Here is a 14965-nt window from a genome sequence, read left to right as displayed (position 1 = left end):
TGAGACTGCCTAAGCCAGGCTCGTGTACACAGTCAAAGTATGGGGTAAGGCCTCCTGAAGGCCTGAGATCACAATGGAAACAGATGCCTGAGTTGGTACCGCCGGCTCAACAACATCTGTTATCTGCTCCTCAGCTGGAGTAACTGGTGGCTCCATAAGTGCCACTCTAGTTGTAGTACGAGTTTCACCTCAGCCTCTACCGCGACCCCGACCTCTCACTGCCCTAGCTAGTGGTACTAGTGGTCGTATTCCTGATCCGGTCGCACGTGTCCTCACCATCTATGAGAGAATAGAAGAATAGAAGTTCAGATTCCGAAATCAACAAATCCGCACGACAAGAGTATACGAAAATAAAATTTTCCTAATGGTTCGGTAGCCTCTCGAAGATAAATACAGATGTCTCCGTACCGATCCGCAAGACTCAATTAACATGCTCATGACTCGTGAGACCTAAAAATCCTAGTGCTCTAATACCAACTTGTCACGACCCAAAATCCCAACCTGTCGTGATGGCGGCTAACACACTTGCTAGGAAAGACAATAATACATAACAACAAAACATTTGGATAAAACATGCTTTAATAAACTCAACAGTGGAAGATCTCATAAATATATGATAAAACAACTTAAATGCCACATCAACCATCCCAAATTCTGGTGTCAACGAGTACCTGAGCACTACTAAGTATCAACATAAACCAAAAATCTAGTACAAGTGTCTGAGAAATAAAACAATGCTGAAGAAAATAAAAGGAGGAGAATCAAGGTCTGCGGGCGTCACAACAACTACCTCAAAGTCTCCGAGCAGGTACTAGCACCAATATAGCAATCGCCACGTCCAGATGCACCTGGATCTGCACACGAAGTGCAGAGTGTAGTATGAGTACAACCGACCCCATGTACTCAATAAATGATCGGACTAACCTTGGGCCTAAAGTAGTGACGAGCTCAGAAGGATACAATCAGAACCAATATAATGACAACATAGGTAAGATAATGACAATGTCAATAAATAACTTCGAAGAACTACCATATTTAGCACGTTCATGGTATATATATTTAGACATGCTTTCAAGTTCACAATTAAATACCAACAGTGATAAGAACATGTCAAGTATAGCTAGCATGAGGAATTGTACATCACTATGCCTACATGTCAAATATGCATGTCAATTGTAAGGTATTAGAGTGATATTCCCAGGTACTTACACTCTCAGAGTACTCAATTTGTCTATCTCAAATACCCACTCATCACAGACACAATCACTTAGTACTGTACGAGTGCCTGGCATAACTGCCCATCGTCAAGTACATATATAAAATATTGTGCCTGCGCTCACTGCTGCCTTATCAGACTCTGGAGAGGCGTATCTTGCTCAAGCGCTTATCATAATAGTTTAGCCCAGTAGTGAGGCATGGTGCACGCATCGCCCCAAAACAATAACACATAACCCAATATGGGCCTGGCATACGTATCACCCAAAATCAATACAAAATCGGTTATAATATCATACACGTATATAGTATCATGCCCGAGAACAAGTATGCGAATAAGGTATATAACTCAGAAACAACAAGAATAGTCCTATCAAGTCTTAACAGTTAGCACTTAGTCTAGACATGACGTCTAACATGAATCATAGTTCAAATAACCAAACAAGTAGAGGAAACGCGTGGATAACATGATATGATAGCAAAACAAGCCCGGTAATAGCCTAAATGCTTCCCCAAACCATGAACACACCGGTGCACGCACACACGCCAGTCACCTAGCACGTACGTCACCCCAACATCATTTATATAACGTAGCTCTCAGGGTTAAATGTCCTCAAATCCAAGTCTAGATGTGTTACTTACCTCAAAACGCGCAAATCAAAACTACAACAAGCTCTTCCCACGCGTTTCAACCACCAAAAGACTCGAATCTAGTCACAAACCACTCAATATCAACAAATAATGACGTAGGAAACAACTTCAACTCATAAAGTTTCGATCTTTATCAAAATCAAAAAGGCAACCCAAAATGTTAACCCTGGCCCTGCACCTCGGAACTCAGCAAAATTCACAAATTCTAGACAACCATTGGATTACGAGTCCAACCATATAAAAATAATCGAGTTCCGACCTGAATCGACCTTCCAATCTCCATTTTTTATTTTTGAAAAATTTCTACAAAATCCCCAATTTATCTACTCCAAATAACCAAATAAATGATAAAATCAAGGATTGAATCATGATAAATGAACAAATCCGAGTCCAAAACACTTACCGCAATCCAAGACATGAAACTTCCCTCTAAAATCACCCAAATCCGAGTCAAAAACCCTTACCTCAATCCAAGATGTGAAAATTCCCTCTAAAATCACCCAAATCTGAGTTCTACAACCCTAAATATGATATAATAACTCTAACCCTCGAAATGGGATTTTAAATCTGCTACCCAGGTGTTCCTCTTCATGAATGTGGGAAATGCCTCGCGTTCGCGAAGCGCAAATCATAATAGCTGACAAAACCTCTTACGCGAATGCGACAACCTAGTCATGAACACGATGGTCAAACATCCTTAAGCTTCGCGATCGCGGTGTAGGTTTCGCGACCTCGAAGAACAAACGTCTGCCACCCCTGAGCCTTACCTCCCTTCTACACGAACGCATCACCTCGCTCGCATTCGGGATGAACAACCTTCCTCACCTTCTTGAATGCGTCCCCTAACTCGCAAACGCGAAGAACAATTCCACCAGCTACCAAATAACACTACGCGATCGCGATCCTCTCTTCGCGGTCGCTATTAAAGAAACCAGATGCACAAAATTCAGTAGTTCCTCTAAGACCAAAATGAAGCCGAACTTGATCCGAAACAGACCCGAGGCTCCCATGAACCCATCCAAACATACCAACAGGTCCTAAAACACCATACAAACTTAGTCGAAGCCTCAAATAACATCAAACAATATGAAAATCATGAATCACACCCCAATTTCAGCCTTATGAAATAAATGAACTTCCAACTTCTAAAACTAATGCCAAAATATATCAAATCAACTCCGAATGACCTCAAATTTTGCACACTGATCACAAATGACACAAAAGAAATATTCCAACTCCTGGAATCAAAGTCCGAACCCGATATGATCAAAGTCAACCTCCGGTCAAACCTCTCAAACATCTAAACCTTTAACTTTTTAACTTTCGCCAAAATGCCTCAAACCAACCTACGTACCTCCAAATCAATAACTGGACATACGCCTAAGTCCAAAATCACCATACAAATCTATTAGAACTATCAAAACTCCATTCTAGAGTATTCTACATAAAAGTCAAACTCTGGTCAACTCTTTCAACTTAATCTTCCAACCTTGGGATTAAGTATCCCAATTCAGTCTGAGATCTCCCCGAAACCAATCCAACTAACCCGACAAGTCACATAACCACAAATAAATATAGAAGAAGTAATAAATAGGGGAATGGGAATATAATACACAAAAAGACCGGCCGGACTGTTACATACCCTCGAGCCCACGTGCCCATATTTCAAAACATTTCGTAGATAAATATTACCCATGACCTTGTGAACTCAAATATATTCCATAATCAATTTTGTGGTCAAATTCCATTTTAACTAAACCCTAGGTTTTCCAACATAATCTCATAATCTACTAATTTTTATGTTAAAATCTAAACATAATCTTTGTATTTAAATTACATTTGGTAAAAATCACAAGCCTTATAGTGCTTGATGATAATCCCCCTCCAAGAAGCTCCAAATTTGGCCTACACGAATGAAAAATGGAAACAATGAGCCTAAGTCCAGACTTTAAATTGTTTTTCTGCCTAGGTATTCCTTCTTCACAATCGCGGAAGCACTTTTGCGATCGCGAAGGCAAAGCTGCCATTTGCGAATGTGAAGGCCAAGGCCTACCATCCCCACCAACCAACCTTCCTTTATGCGAATGCGACCCAGTGATCGCGAACACGTAGGCCACTGACCCCGAAGCTCCGCAATCACGACGCCTAGACCGCGGACGTGAAGCAAAAAAATTACATTATCCACAATCCCTCATCGTGAATGCGAGAATCCCTTCGTGTTCACGAATAAGGAAACCAACACCAGAAATCTGCTAATTTAGACTTTGATCCGGGTGGTCAAAAACACTCTCGAGTCACTCCGGGACTTCATCCAAATGTACCAACAAGTCCAGAAACATAATATGGATCTAGTTGAAGACTCGGAACACATAAAACAATATCGAAACGAAGAATCACACATCAAAACCAAATTAATCAACTGTTGAACTTCAAACTTCTTTCATTTAGCTCCGAACGCGACGAATCATACTTAGACAACTTGGAATGACGCCAAATTTTATGCAAAAGTACAAATCACATACTAACTTGTTCCAAGACTCGAAATCCCAAACGGACATTGATAACATCAAAGTCTACTTCAAACCAAACTTATGAAACTCTAAAACCTTCAAGGCGCTAACTTTCAACAATAAGCGTTGAAACACTCCTGGTCCACCCAAAACTGAATCTGATATATGCCCAAGTCCAAAATCATCATACGAACCTAATAAAACCTTCAAATCCCGGTTCCGAGGTCGTTTACTCAAAATGTTGACTCAAGTCAAACTTGACCACCTCAGGCCACTATTATAGAATTAAGTGTTCCGAATTCAACCCGAACCTGTCCAATACCAAATCAACCATCCCTTCAAGTAATAAAACAATAAAAGTACATATAGGAATTCTTAAATAGGGGAACAAAGATCTAGAATGTAGAACAAATGGTCGGATCGTTACACTCAACTAGCTATCCAAACAAAACAAAATAAACTTTGAAACACCTACTAACAACCATAAATTTTAAAACATAAAATGCTGAAGCACAGTTCTTATCCTAGGTCCAGCTCGAGTGGTGCAGGTGTAAGCTATCTCCTTTGCAATAAGTTCCCAGTTCCTAATCCTTTTCTGAAGATTCTTTGATTCCTCTTTATCCAACTTGCATGGACACATTCTGCAAATATCAGCCTAAATACTTGAGCATCTTGAGATCTTCCCTTGGAATACCTAATTGCCCATGTGAGGTATTGTTCCTATGTTGTAGCTCACATGGTCTTTTTGTAGCAATTGTAGCACTCTTGCCCATACTCTTTGCAAACATACAGTTTACAAACATGTGGTTTCTGGATTCATCCTGAACATGACATAGGACACATGTTGGATTAATAGGTAGTCCCCATTTTATCAACCCGTCAGTTGTCAATAATTTACCTTGCAAATGTAGCCACATGGTAAACTTGGCCTTAGTCCGAGCATCATTTTTGAACAACAAACACTTCCATGGAACTCTTGGAAAGTTAGGTAATAGTTGCAGGTAAATGTTCCTGATCATACTCTGCTTCTATGAAGGTGAACATTGAACTTGTTCAAGTGTACTTCTAGCTCCTATAATGTGTCTAATCATCCATGATGCTTGTTGTGGAAAAATAATCTCATCCCTTAACTTCGATATATGAGTTGTGCATTTATTTTTATAGTGGAGAAATAATAAAATAAGGCAGCAATGCTATCTTCATGGACTTAAAAAAAGAGTTCTATATTTTCAAGTACAAATATGAATTTCTATCATTTCCTTGGGAACTCAAATGAAAATATCTGAAAAATAGAAAGAGACTCTATATTAGTTGGTTTAATAATCATATGAAGAGTTTAATTGAACGAAAAGTTAAATGCAACTAGATATTTTTAGAAAGAAATAAAATGATTGTCACAAAATATTATGAAATAATGGTTATTGCTATTTAATATGTATTGAAATAAATATTTACAATTGAGTTTAAAATACTTAATTTTATCTGCATACACATTTTAAGATTTTTTCTGTGTTATAAAATAAAATAAAGTTGATTATTTAAAAGTTATTTGTTGGTATATCTTAGTGACACATTACTTGAGTTCAACTAATTAGATATTATTTAAGTTAACTCACAAATAATGTCCTTGATATTTGGTCTCCTTTATCGTTTAAATCGCTTTGTCATGAGAAAAATATTATTTTGAAAGTTACGCGAGTACCTCATATTAATAAGGAAAGTTTAAAAAAAATATTATATAAACATCCACACGATGAAACATGCAGAAGATATGACCAGGATAAAGTAACACCTATTTTCTTGTATATATCTTATAAAATTGTTATTATTTAGTTTATTTGACTTAATACTAAAATTGAAATGATAAATTGCAAGTTAATTTATATTTTATCACTATTCATTAAACACAAATTCAAAGATTGAATCCTTTGGTCGTTTAATGTTTTTGGAAATAAAAGTGCTTGGCTCAATAGCTCCTAGACAAAATATGAATAAGTGATAATTTAATATCTAAAAATAATAAAATGAGTCAATATTCTACAATAAATAACTTAACATTTGGAAACTTTGTATAACTTAAAATAGGAATGTGATAGCAGGCTATAATCTCGTATTTTAGTCACTTATTATACTTTAATTCACTGCACTTTACTTGGGTTGAGCTTTAATTGGTAGTATTTTATACTTATTGCGTATTTTATGCCTTATAGGAATGATTTCAAGTTATGTAGATGTTATGGAGCTAAATCAAATAATTGGAGCTTTGAAGTCTGAGTAAAAGCCCATAGGATTAAGCCGTGATCGTGTTCGAGGGTCGAGGATCACTTCTGGACGTCAAAAATCAAGGAAGAAGTAACACTCTAAGAAAATGCACTGATGCGACGCACCATGCGAAGCACAGTACGACGCATCAGTGCAAATATGCATCAGAAATTTGAGAAGTGCAGAGAATTATAATTTTTGGGTTTGATAGAAAAATACACTAATGCTAAGCATAGTGCGTGGCACACTGCGTAGCATCAGTACAAAATTTTGCCAGACAAGCTAAGTTAAGAGAGTTTATAACCGTGAAAATTGCACCAATGCTACGTGTTGATCCCAAACGCACACACAAGTATACGTGGTCGACAAATAATATAGAAATGTAAGTCCAGATATCGTATTCACAGAAACTTATGATTAACGATCAACTAAATTAAACTAAGATAATTAATCTATTCAAGCGATTTTCTAAAGATTATTAACTACAACTAATCTAAAGTAGCAAACTAAGAGTTTAAAGGAAGCAAGTTAGCGAATATTAGAGACAAATTCAATGAGAGAAACTATTACAGAGATATGGGTTAGCTAACAATCCCATTGAGTTTTTCACTTAAATTATCTAATTAATTTATCTGGTTTATTGGTTGACAGGGCTAATATTACTCGTAGCCGTCTCCCATAGTACTACTCGCCTATTCAAGCTAACCTAATGCCTATATTCCTATGGAATTAAGATTAACAAGAACACATTAATAATTCCCGTACAAAAATCAAGAAAGGTGATTAGGTATATCCCTATCCTAATCACAAATTCATTCTCCGTTAATCGGGTTCAAGATCTCGCTCTACTCAATCTTATGTGCAATCTAGAATTTCCTCTCCCGAGTTCAATGCTAGATTCGTAGATAGTATTCAATTTGTGATCAAACAATCAAATAAAAGTTCAAGATCTCGCTCTACTCAATCAAGATTAAATAAATAAATCAAAATGATAAAATAATAAGAGCAATTCAAGCTTCAAACTACAACGTTCATGTAGCACCCAAAACTCTAAAACTAATAAACTATGAGATTAAAAGAAGAGACGAGAAGAAAAACTAGTTGGAAGCCTCCTCCAAGCGTGGTTTGCGTTCCCCCACGTGAATTTTCCTTGAAAGTATGTTCGATCCTATCCAAATTAGGTTTAGGACTCCTTTTATACGTGTTGGGACCATGTTTGGACGAAATAACCTTCTCCCGGCGGAAATATGAAAACTCGCGCACCACAGCATCCAGACCAGCGCTAGGCGCTGGTGCTGGAGGCAGTAAGTTTCCGCCTAATTTCTTATGTTTGCGATGCACCTACTTGGACTGATTTTCACTTCTTCTATGTTCACACGATGCCTCTTTCTCTCTTCTTTTTCTTTTATTTTATCTCTTTGTTTATATCATCATTAACCATGAAAGAAATCATGTAATCATTACTCCATCATTAAGCTCCCACTTTGGATTCTTTTCTTTTTCTTTTCTTTTTTTCTTTCGCATTTTATTTAATTTTGCTCCATATATTTCATCTTCATACCGCTTTATTCCTAGACAGTTAAAATATAATATTAAGCACAAAGTAATATAATTAACACTCAAAAGATGATTAAAAGTACTAGAATATAAGGTAACAATGGTTAAATATATGCATTTTTTGTCGAACATCAATACCCCACACTTAGACACTTGCTCTTCCTCGAGTAAGCATTAAAACCACTTTCAATAAATCAAGCTTAGAGACACCACCACTTCGGTAGATACTAACAATTAGGACCTATAACAACTCAAACCATCAGATATACACTTCCTCATCATCGTGTAAGATATACAAGTCACAAACAAATAACAAACCTCTAACCTCCTAACCTCAGAGACAGACTTTAGCTTATCAAATTTAAGCTCGCTCACCTACTCTGTCAAATTAAGCTAATAACATCACCTATCTATCATTAAACAAGTGTGTTCTCACAAAAATAAATACTCCATACATTCAAATCATAGAGTAAATATAATTTAAGGACTTAGCATCAAAGAACAAATCTCTCACTCACAAACAAATTCACATGTATGCACAAAGAATCATAGGCTTGCCCGTTATGTACATCTCTACTAATTAAGTATGCTCAAATAAAATCAAATAGGACTTTAACATGTTGTAATGTTGGCTAGGGAACGGGTAGGGGAACTATATAATAGTGACTTAGACTTCCCTAAGTACTTTGCACTTTTAGATTTCATCCCCCAATATTTTCATCTCTTATTTTATTTTTCAGCCCTCTCTTCATCAATTGTTTCACAAGTATTTCCCTCATATCAAGAACAATTCAATATTTTTTCAAAGCAATTTTTTTTCATCTATTATTTTTTTTCATATCACATTCTTTTCAAGAGGGTCTTTTCATCACTTTTCAACTATTGTTGGTCACTATTTTTCACTTAACCATACCTTTCTTCAAATTTATCAATTAATATCACAGTCTAAGCAACAATGCTCAAGGAATCAGGGTGCAAAACTAGGGATTCAACAAAAGAATAAAGGTAAAAAATATGGCTTCCAAACAAAAGGCTACAGGCTCAACGGGCTAACTAGTGGTACAATATCCGAAATGGCTAAAATTCACAAGACATATCAAAAAAAGCATATTATCATCTTCTAAACAGAGCAACACTTTTATTTCGCTTCAATAACATGCAGGGCAAGTTCTAGACAAAGTTGCAAAACATGGAATATATGTAAGAAATTCTCACCCCACATGGCACAAGTGTCAATCAAGATGGATCAAATCTACTCTAAGACAGACAGGATCATAGCGAACAACAAAATAAGAATAAGCTCTATACAGAGTCACAACCCTGAGCCTAGGGGTCAGAAAGTCTGCTATTTTATTTATTACTCAAGCACTCAGAGAAAAGTACTACTCAAGCTCTGGCCTAAATATGCTAGTATCAAATATGTCACATAAGGGTCTATCTTCTCTCTCTTTTGCTACTTCTAAAAAAATCTAATCCTAAAAATAAAAAACTTACCCGATTCAAGTTACATCCCCTGGAAAAGAACTGATGCACAAAGAAAAATCAAGGAGGATTATTACCTAATTAAAACTAAAAGAAAATCTTCTTGTATTTTTTTATTGGACCTTAATCCCTCAAGAAAGCTTTCCACAAAGTCCATCGTCGGGAAAAGACCAATTTTTTGGATTTTTTAATCCTTTTTTTTGTTTTTGTTTAATTACAAAAATCACTACACTATGAATACGACAATTGAGCTTGGATAACACAAAAAATTACACAGAGAATCTCCTCACCCCACACTTAAAATTATGCAATGTCCTCAATGCATACTATAAATAACAAGAGGGTAAAAGAGACTCTCTAGCAGGCCAAAGGCCGAAGCATTAGCAGCTCATGGGATACTTAGACTTCTCCCAGGTATGGTCCTTTGTGCGAGTACCCCACACTTAGTTCCAACCACCTGCTCGATTTTTCACACTCCTATTGGCTTTGACTCCATGCTCCTACTCCTACAAAATACAAAACAACACTACAATGATAACACAATTAAAAAAAAGAAAAAAAAAGAAAAAATTGAATTAGGTTGCCTTCCAACAAGCGCTTCATTTAACGTCGCGACACAACACCATCACTTTCACCACTTTTCTTTCCACTTTGAGGATATGAATTGCACCCCCAATTTTGCATCAATTTTCTGTTATATTCATGGGGCGGTGGTGTAAAAATAAAGGAACCAAGAAATAGATATCGCATCTTGCACTTCTTTGCCCTTAAGTGAGGGATGTCATTTTGTCTCATTGGCATCACAAATTTTAGAATGTAAGGGTCTTGTTCTTTATCTATGCATATCTCCAAAAGTTCGATCTCCATATTTTCATCCAAACATAATGTAAAAAAATATTTAGAATGAGGATCAACACGCCCCAACTTTAAAACTCCATTATTTTTGACATCCTCAATAATATATACTTCCTCAACCTGAGGATCATCAACAAGAACATGGTATAATAATTGGCATTCTCGTTTTAGCTTCTCAATTTGGCCTAGAAGATCTTTTTCAACTTCACACAAATCATCACTAAATTATTGGATGTTACACGCATCAACCTTTGCACTCAATTGAGCCTCCAAGTCGTGGATAGAACTGCCAAATTGGTCGATCTCTTGTCCCAGTTCAGCTCTTCCTTCTATAAAGTGTAGCATCTCATTCGTAATTATCTCAGGGAAACCTCCATATTCCTCTAATAATTTCTTGTGAATATCAAGAATGTGAATATCGTGTTTCACATTATCCAATTCGTTACTCCTGTTAGACTCACTAGAATTATTAGAATCATCATACAAAAGGATTGGAGTAGGATAACAATACTTAAGATAATTATTCCAATTACCACCACAAATAGTACAAGATTGAGATGGTGTACACAACTCGGTCCTAGAAATAGTTTTACAATATTTCTACAAGTGGAGTCCGTTACAATATGGACAAGGCTCACAAAAAAAAGAATACTTACCATCCCACCACTTTTCATTCAAAGATGTCATGTAAAAAAAATGGAATACTAACTACACTAAACTAAAATTACAAACTTGAATAGATAAAAAGTAAAAATCTAATCTAGTAAAATAATTAATTTTTAAGACCCCGACAATGGCGACAAAAACGTGTTGCTCCCAAATGCACACGCAAGTATACATGGTCGACAAGTAATATAGGGATTGTAAGTCTAGATATCGTACGCACAGGGAGTTGTGATCAACGATCAACTAAATTAAACTAAGACAAATAATCTATTCAAGCAATTTTCTTATGATTATTAACTACAACTAGTCTAGAGTAGCAAATTAACAGTTTAAAAGAAACAAGTTGGCGAATATTAGAGACGAATTCAATGAGAGAAATTATTCCAGTGCTATGAGTTAGCTAACATTACCGTTGAGTTTTCCATTTAAATTGTCTAATTAATTTCTCTGATTTATTGGTTGACAGGGTTAATATTACTCGTAGCCTTCTCTCGAAGTATAACTCGCCTATTAAAGCTAGCATAATGCCTATATTCCTATGAAATTAGGATTAAGAAGAACACATTAATAATTCCCGTATAATAACCAAGCAAGGCGATTAGGTATATCCCTATCCTAACCGCAAATTTGTTCCACATTAATCAGGTTCAAGATCTTGCTCTACTCAATCTTATGTGCAATCTAGAATTCCCTCTCCCGAGTTCAATCCTAGATTCGTAAATAATATTCAATTTGTGACCAAGCAATCAAATAATTAAGCACAAGATTGAATAAATAAACCAATACGATAAAATAATAAGAACAATTCAAGCTTCAAACTACAACATTTGTGCAGCACCCAAAACTCTAAAACTAATAAACTATGAGATTAAAAGAAGAGACGAGAAGAAAAACTAGTTGGAAGCCTACTCCAAGCATGGTTTGTGTACCCCCATGTGAATTCTCCTTTAAAGTATGTTCGATCCGATCCAAATTAGGTTTAGGGCTCCTTTTATACGACTTGGGACCGTGTATGACCGAAATAACCTTGTCCATGCCGAAATAGAAAAACTCGCGCACCACAGCATCCAGACCAGCGCTAGGCGTTGGACCTGGCGTTGGAGGCAGTATGTTTCCGCCTAATTTCTTGTGTTTGCGATGCACCTGCTTGGACTGAATTTCACTTCTGCTATGTTCACGTGATGCCTCTTTCTCTCTTCTTTTCCTTTTGTTTTATCTCTTTGTTTATATCATCATTAACCATGAAAGAAATCATATAATCATTACTCCATCATTAAGCTCCTACTTTGAATTCTCTTCTTTTTCCTTTCTTTTTTTTCTTTCATATTCTATTTAATTTTTCTCCATATCTTTCATCTTCACACCACTTTATTCTTATACAGTTAAAATATAATATTAAGTACAAAGTAATATAATCGACACTCAAAAGATGATTAAAAGTAATAGAATATAAGGAAACAATGGTTAAATATATGCATTTTTGGCCAAACATCATTACGCACCATGCGTAGCATAGTGCGACGCATGAAAGGTAATAAGTTTGCATGTTTTCCTATTTCGGCTAAGAAAGAGAGGTTTCGTCTGGGCCCGACCCTACTTGGTATAAATACTTAGAAAAATATTATTTTCTGGACTTTTGACATACGTTGGACCTAAGGAGGCTAAGAAGGAGTTGGAAGAACACAAGCACAAGGATTTTATCATTCCTTCCTCACTCAAGACCCGAGTTTGGATCGAATCTATGTTTCCTATACTTTTATTATATTGTGATGAATTACTCTATAATTATGAAGTAGTTCCCTTTAGGGTTTGATGTATTTGGTATATTGATGATTGTTTGTGGATTAATTGGTGCATCTATATTCACTTGTTCATGTAATTGAGAGATGCATAACTTGTGATATCTTTGAATTATATTGTTGGTTGACTTTATTAATTCTTCTTAGTAATCTAAAGAGGCTAGTTGAATCAGTGATTAAACCTAGTTAGGAGGATAATTGACATAGGTTCTCCTAAAGACCAATGCACTACGCATTCTTCATATCATCATAGGGCTTAAATTGGTTCATATCGTGAGGTTGAGACTTAATCGAGAGAGGAGTTTCTGCTGAACGTGTAAACTAATAATTGAGTGAATTCGAGAGACTCACTTAAACATTAGAAGTGAATTTTCTAGAGTTAGATCCCACACAATTATCTTGTACCAATCCTATTAAAACCCTATTTTCTCTCAGTGATAACTTTCTTTGTTTATTCCTTGTTTCAATTGTTATTAGTCAATAGCTTTAGACTCTTAGTTAATTTTAGTTAGAAATCATATAAATATTAATTGTTCATCCTCTTGGATAGCAATCAAGCTAGAAACTACGAGAATATGCTTAAATCCAATCCATGTGGATACTATACTATATTTGATTAGCAAGCATAATTTAAGTGTATGTTTTGTACTCGTCAAATTTTGGCGCCATTGCCGGGGATTGGCAATCAATAGTGTTTGAAATAGTTTATAGTGCTAATTTAGGAATTTGTTCTTTTTCTTTTTATTTTTATTTTTTCTCTTTTTACGTTTTGGTGTTGGTTGACGGTGCATAGGTTACAGGTTAAGATTGGTGCATGACTCGAGCTTTTGAGAAATAAGTGCTACCATACGAGTCAGAGATAGATAAACTTTTGCGACAACTGAAGAAGGAAAAAAATCTCACCGAGATGTTAGAAAAGGTTGGGCAACCCTCATACAAAGAAACTATGGCCGTAAATGGTGATGATAAGGTAGTTTTGGCTGCAAGAAAGGCATCCCAACAATGAGAAAAAGCTGCACGGGATGCTGAGGAAGCAGCTATTAGAGATGCACAGATTATCTATGAAGAAGAAAGGGCTCGGAGAATTTCTCGAAATCAACCCTTGGCTACAGACCAGTTCGAAAATATAGCTCCCGGGCCTAAGAGATCACTTGGTTATTATGCTAGACTAGTATACAATCAAGGATTATCAAGTGTTAGACCACCCCCATTCAGAATTGTTGTGTTTTCAGAGGAAAGATGAACGAAGATCCAAACACACATCTAATGGACTTTAAGGAGATCATGAACATCTTTCAATATAATGGGGTGTCACAAGATGCAGTGTACTTAAGGGAATTCCCCTTTTCACTTAAAGATGATGCAAAGTAGTGGCTTCGAAGCTTGACCACGTGATCGATTAGAACATGGGATGGGATGAACAGAAAATTTCTTGATAAATATTTCACCTCAGCTAGGTCGGGCAAGTTTATAAGTGAAATCCATAACTTCTGACAGAAAGAGACTGAAACTATTTTTGAAGCATATGAGAGGTTTAAGGAGATAGTTAGAAAGTGTCAACGTAGTGGAATTGAACTCTGGATGCAATTTTAGGACTTTTGGGATAGTTTGACACCGGCCTCGCATAAAATATTGAGCAATGCAGTCGGAGGCCCGTTGATGAAGAAGACTTCAGAGGAGATAGTTACAATTCTTGATGAGTTATCTGAAGATACAAATCAGTGGCCCTCTGAGAGTGCTGAAAGAAGAAGATCAACTGGTATTCACCAAGTTGATGCTAATACATTTGTGCAGGTATAACTTGATGCTATGGCTATGCTAATAAAAGCTGATCTTAGCTGCAATACAAAGTGATCCTCACGCAGCTGTGATATATGTGGATGAGGACACCCTAATGGGTCAGAAGCACCCTATTTTTTCAAGGAGTTCACGTGGGGTTTCCACAAATGCATGGCAACAAAGCAACCC

At 36.3% G+C, this 14965-nt stretch overlaps 1 non-coding gene across 1 annotated transcript; it reads right to left on the bottom strand.

The window, feature by feature from the left end:
* Positions 1-14461: 14461 nt before the first annotated feature.
* Positions 14462-14568, bottom strand: LOC142164452 (small nucleolar RNA R71). Its single transcript, XR_012695221.1, has one exon. It is a non-coding gene; the product is annotated as a small nucleolar RNA R71 (small nucleolar RNA).
* Between the last annotated feature and the right edge of the window lie 397 nt (positions 14569-14965).

Source organism: Nicotiana tabacum, chromosome 9 (assembly GCF_000715075.1).
Source record: "Nicotiana tabacum cultivar K326 chromosome 9, ASM71507v2, whole genome shotgun sequence".
Taxonomy (NCBI): Eukaryota; Viridiplantae; Streptophyta; class Magnoliopsida; order Solanales; family Solanaceae; genus Nicotiana; species Nicotiana tabacum.
Note: the sequence above shows the minus strand (reverse complement) of the source record. Positions and strands in the feature narration are given on the sequence as shown.